Source organism: Schistocerca piceifrons, chromosome X (genome assembly GCF_021461385.2).
Source record: "Schistocerca piceifrons isolate TAMUIC-IGC-003096 chromosome X, iqSchPice1.1, whole genome shotgun sequence".
NCBI lineage: Eukaryota > Metazoa > Arthropoda > Insecta > Orthoptera > Acrididae > Schistocerca > Schistocerca piceifrons.
In genome coordinates, this window is record NC_060149.1 from 522,238,218 (window position 1) to 522,251,957 (window position 13,740).

Genomic DNA, 13,740 nt, shown 5'->3' on the forward strand with positions numbered 1-13,740 from the left:
TTTCTCGTTATGCTAGAAAACATTTACTCAACCCTAGTCTTGGAATATGGTGATATGCTTGCGCATGACTGTAGCAGTGTCCATATTACAATGCCCTCTCAGTCGTTGCACGAACAATTAACTAACTGAGTGGTTCATTTCTTCACAGCTGGAGCTCAACGACACCACAGCTAATATTTAGCTGAATGTCAGCTGCAGTGAACGCAGTGTTCACACAAATTTCTCCTCTGCGTCGTACAGAGCGTTATGCGCCCCGTTCTGCACATGACACCAGTTCAGAGAAGAGTCCCCCGAAAATTTCGCTCTTGTCTTCTCGTAGCCGAACTGTCTCCCCACATGGGTTCTTTCATTCTCTACGTCACGGCTTTTTTCGACCAATAGGAGCGTTCCTCTTATTTTTGTGGAAACTCTCTCTGCCAGTCGCAACGACCCTACCATTAAACTGCGTCGAAATCTCGGAACTTTGGTCCTTCCTAGTTCGTTGCCGCCAATCTGACGTTTGTTCCCGCTCCAGACGCCTAAAAGTTACATGCGCAGATCACATGTGTACCATTCGCTGTTCACGTGATCAACTGTGTCACTGGTTTTGATCGTATCCATTTGGAATTCCGAATCGCAGTTTTCTAAAGCTTCTTTCTGTCCTACTTCTGGTGGCCCATTACTTGCTCTCCAGTATGCGTCACCTATCCGGTCGCTGACTCCCGCCGCGGGACGCCCCCAAGAGGTTTTCGTGGTGCCTCCCGTGGTGCGGCCTCTGCTTCTGCCCGCGCTTGCATCCACAAAAAACGTGCTTGTTTCACCGATGTATGAAACTCTTACGTAAGGTGCGAAATTGACCCTCATTTATTCTGCCACCTTACATCAGCACTGTGTAAAGTATTGTAAAGCTTCAGAAATTACACATTCTGGATTCTGAATTTATGTAAATGAAGACAAAATCTGTTTAATTTCAAAATTTTCCTGTTTGGTTTCACCTTTCATTGGTAACTAGTAAAGTTGCCATCATTACTTTTATCTAGCTTAGTACTCTTCATATATTATTCATTATTGTGGACGATGTTTTAGCTAATACATAATCAAAATATCAAAAACTGTTTAATACGTTTAGTTGTTCTGTCGCTTCAGAATGAACCAAGCAAGCATTATTGTGTGAGATCGTGTTCTTTTAGGGGGCAGGGTAACGGCTTGTTGTAAAAGGTACAGGGGGGCTGTTAGTTCAGACCTTGACCTACAAAATTATATGAGAAGATTGCGTGTATCATTTAAGAACTTGCAGTTTACCAGGATTGACGTACTAGGTAATATGGTAAAACAAATTTGCGAACGCATTCCTTGGAGCGACTGTTGGAAATAGATGTATTTAATGCCTTGCATATGACACTATCTCACACGTGAGCTTGTTGTTGTGATATTATCTACTTTTATTACAGCTGTCTGTAACAGCTGCTCCTATAGCTGAGCTTCAACACACTGTTGTTGTAGACTAATTACCAATGATCCCACCAACAACCCTTCCCTTCCCCCCCCCTCCTCATTCGCCCCCCTCTCCTCTCCCGTTTTCACAACTATAGACGTTCTGATGTATTTGTTACATATAGTTATTGATACTTATATGTCAGTATCTACATAGATACCAAGTATTTGATAATTCCATAGCATCGTAAGAAAAATCAAAGTATTTGAGCAGGAAGTACCGAATGGGGTAAGGGAAAAAAATAACTTTTACTATTGGTTTAATGATAATTACAATGTATGTACTGTACAGAAACACAAACGCCCCAGCAAAAACTACATACCATGTCTTGTCTATAATGAAGATCTCAGATTTTTAGCAACAGATCCCGGTAACGACAGTATCAGACTCAAAAAGAGTATTACCAGCTATTGGAAACCCGAAATGGAACAGTAAATTGGTATTCAATTACAGAAATTATGTTGCAATAAATAAACAATGAGTTACGAGAAACTCCTTTTTATGGGCCGTGGCTCATGTAGGATTGGTTTACAACAAGAAGGTCAAGCAGATGGCAAAGGTGGCCTGTAATGAAGATCATCTACCATCTTTCCATTTCAAGTTTTGGATACGGAAACTGGCCGAAGAAGAATAAACAGAGGATTGGCGCCTTGCTGCTCCATCTCTGGTGAGTAATTTTTTTGTATTATATTTTGTCCATAGCTGAAACCATATCAAGAATATTTAGCAGTAAGTATTGTGCTTCTGTGTGCACTGTAAATTAATCTTAAGTCATTGTTCCACTTCTTTTGTGATTTCTCTGTATATATGATTTTATATTCGTACCAAGCTGTTGTCAGTAAGGTTCAATAAACCGAAGTGTAATTACAAAATGTTCTGTAAATGTATCTACCCAATACCCTCAAAAAGTGGGTTGCGTACTCAAACGTATGTGTTCTAAATTTAGGTAAAGGAAGCCGTTAATAATTCAAAAGAATTTTCCGGAAGCAGATATGACTTTTTACTACAAATTGTTTTGCTTATAAAAATGGCACATACTTGTAGTATCAAACAATGCCGAAATTGTTGTCCGTGTTTGGAATATTTGACTTTTCCTGCTCACGTTGTGTTTGATTTTGTATTCTGGTAGGTTCACTTAAACATAACATAACCTTTGTGTGAAAGAAAGCTTAAAATACACAAAAAACCAACACAATGCTATGTTGGCGGTACGAATACTTTCGTTCCGATGTTGTTAGGTATCGATACAAATTCAAGTATTGGTATCGAAACGAAATAATATAATATCGAATCCTACATTGTAACGACCGCTTGTTGGGCAGGAGGATTAACATATTTTCGTAGTCTATTACCACACCAGAAACAAGATAAACAGGCTAATATGATACTACTAAATACAAAAACCAAGTTTTCGACTTTAGGTATCTCGTTACCTTTACCTTAAAGCTAATAAGTAATGTGCATTAGTCGGACCAAGTGATTCGGTATCGTGTCATAAATTTCGATTACTTGCTCCTGGCAAAATATTTCGGGTTCCGTTTCACAATTTCGTGCGTGACTACGTTGCCTGTACCCTGGAAATTTTCCAGTGACGCAAGCAAATTAGGCGTGAAACCTAATGACCAATAAATGTTTCGAAACTGTTAGGAGAGAACGGCGGATAACAGGACGATCAGACGTTATCTTCAGAATTAAGAGCATACTTATGTTAAAAACGTTCCTTAGTTGTCACAGATGCCTGGTCGTTACTTTCTTTTTTTGCGTTCTGCAGCAAGTTCAAGTGATAAATTCTGCAGCCAAGTGAATGCCCTTACCCTCCACTCACTACTGGCTCATCGATTGTGGTATCCTCGTTATGACTTAAGAAGAAAGGACTGCACCAGAATATGAGTTCTGAAAAGAGCATAGAAGACATCTGTCGTGAATTCTCGGGCACAGCAATACCGCCATCAGAAACGTAAAAGCAAAAATTTATTTAAGCGCTTACCTAATGCGCACAATTCTTGAATACTCTTGTCTTGCATAAATTTTATTTCATTGTGAATCTCAGTTTAATTTAAATTCTTACGTACAACGTCCGACCAAAAAGTTCCCAGACTGATTTCATTCCTTTTGTATGAACGACGCCAGCGCTGTGATCAAAGTGGCAGCTGGAACTATCAACTGTAAACAACAAATGTCCATTCGATCAGCCAAGTGTGAGCAAGCAGAATTAAGTAGCAGACGTGCAGCCGTAATGTGTCAACATTTTTGTGTCACAAATTGCAATGGATAGACAGTTCTTGAAAATGGAGTTGTAGCTCCGAAACGTGTTAGAGAGTAATCAGAAAATAAAAATATTGCGACTGAAGACGGAACATTATTAGTAAAATATATCTCTAACCTAGAAGTTACAGTCACGGACAGTCCACGAGTTAATGTCTGTTATTAACGTTCCTCAACCTGTTTCACTTGTGTTGAATTCAACTTGGTCGTTACTAAGTGCGGAAAGGTGAATGATAAAGTTGAGACAAGCACGCAGAATACAGAAGCGAATTTTGCAATGATTCGACAGTCTCTATTACATCTGAGATGAGAAGTGTGGAGCTGCGCGGAGTGGCTGCGCGCTTTGAGGCGCCATGACACGGATTGTGCGGTCCCTCACGCCGGAGGTTCGAGTCCTCCCTCGGGCGCTCGTGCGGGCGTGTGTGTGTGTGTTGTTCTTGGCATAAGTATGTAAGTCTAGGGACCGATGACCTAAGCAGTTTGGTCCATTAGGAATTCACACACACACACACACACACACACACACACACACACACACACCACATACACACACATCAGAAGTATTGAAAACGTAGTTAAACTGGACCAATGCAGCTATCAGATGAGGGCTAAACGTAATGGTGCCCGATTATTGAGACAATGTCTCTTAGTCAAGAGTAAAATGACGAGAAAATCAGTTTGGAGAGGGTGCTGCAGAAACTTTGGTGGGTCGTTCGCGAACTATCAGGTCCAAAGGAATGGTTCACCAAGGTGAACGGAGCGAGTGAGGAACGAATTCTAAGGAGCGATCGTTCATAGTTCACTTTGGTCGCGGCTTCCTACTTATAGTTCCCAGGAACGGGAAACGGTCGGTCTCGTTCCCGCAATAGCACGTCGGCCGGTCTCGTTCCAGCCTCGGTCCCGTTCCCATGTGTCTCCGTCTCGGTCGCGGCTTTCTACTTATAGTTCCTGGGAATGGGAAAACGTCGATCTCATTCCCCCAACGTCACATCGGCCGGTCTCGTTCCAGCCTCGGTCCCGTTCCCGTCTATCTCGGTCTCGGCCGCGGCTTTCTACTTATAGTTCCCGGGAACGGGAAACGGTCCGTCTCGTTCCCGCAACGGCACGTCGGCCGGTCTCGTTCCAGCCTCGGTCGCGGCTTTCTACTTATAGTTCCCGGGAACGGGAAAGGGTCGGTCTCGTTCCCGCAACGGCACGTTGGCCGGTCTCGTTCCAGTCTCTGTTCCGTTACTATGTCCCGGTCTCGGTCCCACTCGACTGGACTCGTCCTTCTTCGCGTTGCCACTCGTCGCAGTTCCACTGTCGACTGCTCGTAGTTAGTTCAGTATCGAATTGTTCTTTTCGTTCGCTGCGCACGGCCATTCTATATCTGTTTCAAACCTTTTTTGAGCTCTGAACTTCTGGTTCTTTTCGTATTCTATTCAGCGTCCACGACCGATAATTTAAATGTATTTTATAATTACGTAAATTACATAAAAATTGCGTGGTATGTAATACTTACATCTTTTCACGTAACAAAACCGTTACTTCACTATTTCGATAAGCAGCAGAAGAAATACTTGTAAAAAAAGCAAGATTTTTTGTTATTACACATGCAAAGGAAGCCGGCAAGGCACACACGAGTGGCCATTTTCCGTCTTTTTTTTATCAAAGGTAAAAGGACATGTTCATTGTTATGGAAGGCAGACCGACTTACAACCGAATGAAGCGCACGCTCCGTAATCGAGTGTCTGGTGTCACATTTTATAAAGAGAATATGATAACTTCTACAATATAATTTCAGTGGTACAGGGTGTCGCACGAAAAATCAGCCCTAAATACTAGACTGTTTACTGTCGCCCACCAATCGTCATCCATTGTTTCGAAGTTGTTGTTTACATTAGCTTATTTGATATTTCTTCACTGCCTAATTATTACATGTTTATCTATTCTTCTTGGGGCGGTCAACAAAATCGTGGTAATTGGCGAGCAGTCTGTATTTGGTGTTGGTTGATTCTTGCGCCAACTTATATTATTTCACTGCGATCAGCCACATAACGCTACATTTGGCCAAACGAGAGGTTTTTGCGGCATCAGGAAAATTACAAGTGTGTGAGAATTCTGTTGTGAATAAAAACTCTGTACTCTAGGGGGGAGGCAAGTAGCCCCTCTTGTCACCTTCCATCTTCAGTCAGCTATGCTACTAATTTTCAATTTTTCATAAGAACCACATACCAAGCACAAACGGTGAACGAGTGAAAATGAACTGTTCCCAAAAAAGAGCGATCACCAGTGAACTAGTTCCCAAGGATGAACGAGTTTGCCCATCTCTACGTGCATACATCGCTGGACTAGCATCACACGAAACGAGGATATCAACAACGGATGGCTTCGACGCAGCCTAGGGACTGCTTCCAGAATGTAGTTGTGACAGATGCTCGCGAGACATACGTGACTAGCTAAACCATTAAGAGCATTGCCAGCTAAAGAAGTGTCCGAGCGCCTACATGGTGTACAGATTTAACATGCTAGCAGATTTCGCGACAGTGTACATCCAAGAGCGAAAGGTTCATTTTGACAAAAGAATGTAGATAGCCATTAGTATTGTAACATGTTATTTGGCGAAATTCTTTTGTATCATCTGTTTTCTTTAGCTTTCTCTCACCGCGAATGTAACTCCCTACAATAATACTTCGCTGAGCGAGCTAAGAAGAGGAAGGAAGTTGAGGGTTTAACTTCCTGTCGACATCGAGGCCACTAGAGACGGAGCAAAAGCTCGGACTTTTGCAGTGATGGGGAAAGAAATTGGCCGTCCCCTTCGAAAGGAACCATCCCGGCATTGGTCTCGAAAGATTTAGGGAAATCACGGAAAACCTAAATCAGGATGGTCGGACGCATATTTGACAGTCGTCCTCCCGAAATTCAGTCCAGTATACCACCTCCCGCGATTACGCGGACGATCAGTCCTGTATCTCTCTCTCTTTTTTTTTCTTGGAAAACCGCTCGTGTTCACAAACACGTCAACAACCGCAATAGATAAAATTTCAGAATCAAACGGTTATAAATTCCTCAAGCACGACACTCTGCATCTCTGCGATAAGGAGAGCGGAGGTCTTTGTCATGCCCCTATTACAGTCTGTAGCAAGAATGTATCCAGTATATGGGGGAGGGGGGATACGTTAGTCACGAGGTGAATGACGACATGATTTTGAGATTTCACTACAAATAGTTCCTGGTACGCTTGCCACTAGCCAATATCCAGTTGGAAAGAGAACGTAGGGGAAGAGCAATTTGGTTCCGTGACAGAGAGAGGTACAAGAGATGCTGTTCAACAAAATAGAATAACTGTTGAAAGACACATAGAAAGAGAAAAAGGAATAATCTTCGTACATCGATAGCTGAAATGGAGGACAGTGGGACGTCAGCTGGTATAAATTTATATTAAAAATGAAGAAATTCGTCCAGCTGTATTTAAGGTGTCGATTTTATCTTGGCAACTAGTTTCAACGTTGTAACAACGTCATCTTCAGGCCCATACACTTGTTGACGTCAACTGCGTGCGGCTGATACTAGAAGTCAGTGGTGAGATATGGACGTGCTCCGTGTGGAAGTTGGTTAGTAACTTACCAACTTCCACAACGAACCACCTTCCACACGGAGCACGTCCATATCTCACCACTGACTTCTAGTATCAGCCGCACGCAGTTGACGTCAGCAAGTGTATGGGCCTGAAGATGACGTTGTTACAACGTTGAAACTAGTTGCCAAAATAAAATCGACAACCTTAAATACAGCTGGAGGAATTTCTTCATTTTTAATATAAGAAAAAGGAATAAGGTTGTGGTTCATGGATCTAGAAAAGGGCCGTGACTGAGTGAAACTGAACAAGACAATGGAAATTCTTAAACTGAAGAAGGGGAAATGGAAGGGATGGGGGACTAATTAAGCTTTTGAGTTCCAAAAATATAAAAAAATTTAAAATTTTATTCCCAAAATTGACCTTGATCATCATAGAAGTAACGAGTATAAGAAGAAGTTGGGAAAAAGTAAATAATCAGTTTGTTGTTTTAAGGAGATGGTTTCAATCTGTAATTTAATTTTAAAATTTTTCACAAAATTAACCTTTATTATCATATTAAGCAATCAACACAGGAAGAAAATGGAAAAGTAAACAATAAATTGTTTTAAGGAGGTAGTTTCACTTTGGAAGGCCCGACGGTACCGACCGGCTGCCGTGTCATCCTCAGCCCACAGGCGTCACTGGATGTGGATATGGTCAGCACACCGCTCTCCCGGCCGTAGGTCAGTTTACGAGACCGGAGCCGCTACTTCTTAGTCAAGTAGCTCCTCAGTTTGCCTCACAAGGGCTGAGTGTACCCCGCTTATCCGCTTGCCAACAGCGCTCAGCCTACCGGATGGTTACCCATCCAAGTGCTAGCCCAGCCCGACAGTCCTTAACTTCGGTGATCTGACGGGAACCGATGTCACCACTGCGGGAAGGCCGTTGGCTACTTTGGAACCACTGGGACAAATTTACGTTACAGTAACTTTAGATATACTCACTTTTACTGTCAATAATATCCTCAGTATGATCACTATAAACAAAAAGCACATGTCACAATCGTAGACAATGACGTAGCACCATCTCCGTGCTGACTGTTGCTTTGAACGGTGTGACTGCTACAGGGCACTACATTCGTAGAAGTACCTCAATGTATCACTAGATGTGTCTGTACTGCAATAACATCGCTGGTTTCATGCGAATGGCATAGACACTTCGAAACATAATAAAATGGTGGTTTCAGTCAGAAACACCTGGTACTCAAAGTGTTAAGGAGTTATGCACGAGGCAGAAAGCAACAATGAAGCTGAAGATACGTTCATATGGGCCATAAAAATGGCATACTGTCGACAGTAACACCTAGCAATGTTGTCTGACAACACTGCGGCCACACGAAATGCAGCTTCATGTATAGGATGCCAATTATTGAACTATATGTAAATAAACGTAAATTAGTTACAAACTGCTTGGTGCACACACTTTATTGTCACTACAGATTATTGTCACTACAGATATTCGGATTTAGGTTATGACACGTTCGATATGCCTGCCATCATTGGCAATGACATGGCGCAGAAGAATAGCGAAATTCTGCATGAACTGCCGAAGTGTCGGAACATCGATGCTGTGGATGACCTCCTGAATGGCTGTTTTCAGCTCCGCAATGGTTCTGGTTTTATTGCTGCACACAATGCGGTCCCCAAAGTGCTGCTCCAGGACATGAAACACTCTCCTGCTTCGATGGGGTCGAGGTCCGTCTTACATAAAGTACCTCTTGCCGAAATCGGGATCACTTTGAATATAGTTCAACAACTGTCACCCTGTATTATGTACATTATGGGCCATTGCTGCACGGCAGTGTTTGTGGCGACACATTTCCGGGCCGGAAGTTTTTGCGCCGAGTGGGAGTGAGTGCACCTGTCCTGTTACGTCACATAAGGAGTTAAGTTAGAGAGAACAAGAGACGTCTGAATATGCGTTCTGCATTATGGAATGTTTCAGCAAATTTAACTCGTAAACTAATGTCGGATAAACATCTGTTCCAGAAATTCACCAGAATGTCGAAATACGATTTCGAAAATCTCGAAGAAGCAGTTGATCCGAGAATTGCTAAAACTGATAAAAATAGTAGATGATGTATACCAGTTAGAATTCGATTGGCGATCACCCTTCGGTGGTGGTTCTAACAGAAGTTTAATACACCTCTCTAAAGCGCAGTATTTATTAATAAGCCTCATGTACCAGAAGTAAGCACTGCTTTGGCAAAAGGACTGAAGGATTTCATTAAGGCAAATATGAAATAAGACTAAAGTTTTTATTATACTTTTTTGTGCACCAGCACACACCACTGTATACATCATCAATTCCTCCTTCAGGTTCGTCTCGAGAGGGAAAGAAACTCATGGCATGAAATGCAAACCATGTGGATGAAGAGACACCTGCGGTTCTAGTCTTCCTATATGACTTTTTTCCTTGCTTTTGAGATAAGTTCGAAGATTTCGGACTCTTTTGTATGTTTCATCAAGCGTGGAAAAGGACACTGGCAAGCTGTTGCCGAACAGCTTGCCAGGTGTCCTTTTTCATACTGCGATATTTATATACATTACCTTCGATGTCTCATAGCTCTTGGCGTGGACGAATCGCATCTGTAAATTCAAAGTTCACTCGTTTGTCTACGTCACCATTGCTGTATACAAAAAACTCACAACAACGAACAACTAGTACTACGAACGCAAATTTTCGAACGAAAGCGAAACGATGTTGTTTTGTCTGACACGTGACTGCAGCGCTCTCGGTGAGAGAAGTAAGAAACAAAGGTGAGGGGGGGGGGGGAGAAGCATTTACGGACAAGAACAGAGATAAGAGTTTTGCTATACGAAATATTCTCCACTCTCGATGGACAACACCGGCAACCCCTAGGCAAGGGGTCGGCAAGTAGTTTTCAGTGGGGTCCGGATTCGGTGTCAAATTTTTTATGGAGGTCCAGAAAAAAAACTAATAATTAAAAGGTACTGTTGATTATTTTGTTTTCAAGTCGAGTTAGTTTCCAAAAAAGGGTAAACCAAGTAAAACAAGTAGTTCTCAGCTAATATTGTAATATATTCAATGTGTGAAATTACATCGACAGTCTTGAGCCAGTTTTTTAAAGTTCGGTGTACGTGGGGTACAGCAAATGCGAAGTAGGTCTTCGAGGTGGGCGTCCGTCAACCTTGACCGATATACGTTCTTCGAAAAATTCATTTTCGAGAACCACGATTCGCATATATATGTCGAACCAAACATATTGGCCAGATTGATAGCTACTTTCTTACAATTTTCATACTTTTCTAAAACATATTTACCCCAAAATTCTTCAGTGGATACAGTTTTATTCACGTGCAAAGAAATATCTTCTTGTAAGTCGATTATCTCCACTTGAAGTGAAGACTTTGAAACGCTGAACAACTTAGCAGCCACATCAGTCCATTCTGCCGATGCATCAATTTCATAAGGAAATTTTAGGAATTGAGACAGCTTTCCAATTTCTGCAAAGTCTTGAAATCTTGTAGCAAATTCGTCCCTTAGATCGGGCAGAAATCTTACAAACATTGCAATGTCTTCTTCAGTTCTCTTTTTTATACACAAGAATTGTTTGGAAATGAATATATTCGTGCCTTGCAATATCTTTTTCAAAAATATCCAGCTTACAACGAAAAGCAGACACGCTTTGTATCAAATCACATATTAATTTCCCATTCCCTTGTAACTCTATGTTGAACACATTTAAATATTTCAGAATATCCTTCAGAAAAGCCATAGCTAGCATATTGCGCACGTTTGTTATGAACTCTAAATGCTTCTTTGCTGCCTGAGTATCCAAGATTTGCAAGAAGGAGGTTACTCCTTCCTTTATTAGCCAGAAACGTTCAACAACTTGACCTTTACTTAACCAACGAACATTGTTGTATTGCAAAAGTCAGAATACGCTGCATCACATTCTGAAAGAAACTTCTTGAACTTTCGGTGTTGAAGAGAAGCATGAGATCTCATAAAATTAATCAACGGCACCAATCTGTCCATTACTTCTTTCAGTGTGGCACTGAGATTTCCACAAAGAGCAGTCTGATGAATTATACACTGATACGGTATTAGACCTGGATTCTGATCCCTGATTTTCTTTACTACACCTTTTTCTTTGCCAATCATCGCTGGGTCGCCGTCAGTTGAAAGCGACATTATTTTATCATAACGAATGTTGGAATTATTAACAAATTCGTCAATAGCCTTGCATAAATCTTCTCTTCGAGTGTTACCTTTCGAACACAATATTGCGAGCAATTCTACCCTGAATATCTCATTTTCAATGTCGAAAAATCTCACGAAAATCGATATTTGTTCATTATCAACCATATCACATGATTTGTTAGGGGCAATAGCGTAGCATGGTGCCTTTTCCAAAAGTTCAAGCAGAGTGCTTTTAATATCAGTAGTAAAATTTCCGTTCTTCTTGTGTTACTTCTTGCCGACATTGGAACACTTTGAATTGCAGCGACAACATTCTATTTTTCTTCAAAAAGTGCCGAGGCTACTTCCAACATACATTCTTTCATTATTTCAGAATCTGAAAATGGTTTTTGGTGTTTACTAAGTGTCCAGCACACACATAACGCTGCTTCTGCCGATTTTTCTTGCTCACTCATGCAGCGGACCAGCAATTTCGTGTTTTTTTCGTAAGAAGTGAGATATTCCTGTAATTTAAATTTAAATTTTATCGGAATGAGTTTACAAAGCAGATATACATATCACATTTATACATTATCTAATAGAATTATATTGCCTGTAGTTTTTCTTTACGAGATTCACTGCCAAGAGGAAAGTTTTCGTGGAATTGCTGATGAGTTGTTTCACAGTGCCGCTTTAAATTGCCACTTCTAATAACAGCGACAGTTTTATTACATATTAAGCAAACTGGAACCACTTGAGGCCTATCAGGCAGCATAAAACAATATTGTTCTGTCCATTCAGTCAAAAATCTCCTATTTTCAGTGTCCGCTTTTCGCTTTTTAGGACCAATTATTAATATACGAAAAGGTTTTTCACACGACAAATTGTAAAACAAATGAATAATTGCTCTGCGGCCTGCGTGCGATGGACGAAACGAAGTAAAGACCGACCGCCCGCTGTGCTCTCTTTGACTAAAACGACAGGTTCGGACTTGTTTAACAAATGAACGAGTGAGCAGTGACGGGTGGTGGAAGGCGCTACTCGCCGAGAAAAATAGAATGAAATGGATTGACTCGACTAAATAGTTTGCTAATCTACTCGACTAAATTTTTGTTTTCCAGACACGTTTAGTTACTAAATTACTCAGTACTCGACTAAATTACTAGCCTAGTGCGAACGAGGCGCCGGGACAGTTAGTTGGACGTCGGACTGTATTTAAGAATATTTGGCGGTCCGAGGTTCGACCTTCCGCGGTCCTCCTGTTGCCGATCTCTGCCCTAGGCAATGTGTCGGCAACTACCTGCAACAGCAATATTGCCTGGCCAGATCGCTAAATTTCCGTGTGTTGCAGCCACATTGCAGAAATGTTGACGACAACTCTATTGCAGCCACATGGTGACGTAAAATATGACCCGAATAAGCGTATCTTAGTGAGATGACAGATTGGCTTGAAATCGTAAAACAGTCAAGAGAGGGTTGTCTTCCACCAACATTACCTACCATACATACAGAAGAGTTGATAATGAAGACTACCCACACTTGATTGCAAGAGTACAGAATGAATATCAAAACAAAGAAAACTAAATTGATGAGAGTTCATCATACAGAAGGTATGAAAATGAAAATAGCAAAAGGTCAATTTAAACAGGCTGAACAGTATAGATCCTTGGGGAGCATACTGACGTTTTAACTAGACGGGTGAAATAAAATAAAGAATCAAAATGACAAATCTAGCTTGCGGGAAAAAGAAGCGGTTATTATGCAGGAAAAGATTGGTTAAATGCTTCATGTTGAGTACTTTTCTGTACGACTGTCAAAGCTGGATGTTGAAGAAGGGCTGGCCCGGATCTAGGGGGGAGGGGAGCGGCAATTTCAGGGGGCGCCAAATTCATATCCTTGAAGAAAAAAAACGTGTTACACAAAACGCCTAGCATCCAGCGCACGTTGCTCTATTTGTTATTCACATGATTTTGAAACGCATCCCAGTTGGATTTTGAACATTTTTGAACACTTTCTAAGTTGATTTCTGAACGAATCATAATTCGATTTTTGAATGCGTGCATACTGTACGTTATGTCTCTGCCACGGCAATCCCAGTCTCATCTAGAAATATATATATATATATATATATATATATATATATATATATATCCCTCAGACAAAAGGGGACGAGGCTATAAAAGACGGGCCACGTAAACCCGAACGGCTGAATGCCAATCGCTGTTTGTTCATGTCTGGGTGTGCGAATGGTCAGCGT

General features: G+C 41.4%; 1 pseudogene; it reads right to left on the minus strand.

Moving 5' to 3' along the window:
- Positions 1–8,109: 8,109 nt before the first annotated feature.
- LOC124723544 lies at positions 8,110–8,227 on the minus strand (annotated as a pseudogene).
- Positions 8,228–13,740: the final 5,513 nt, after the last annotated feature.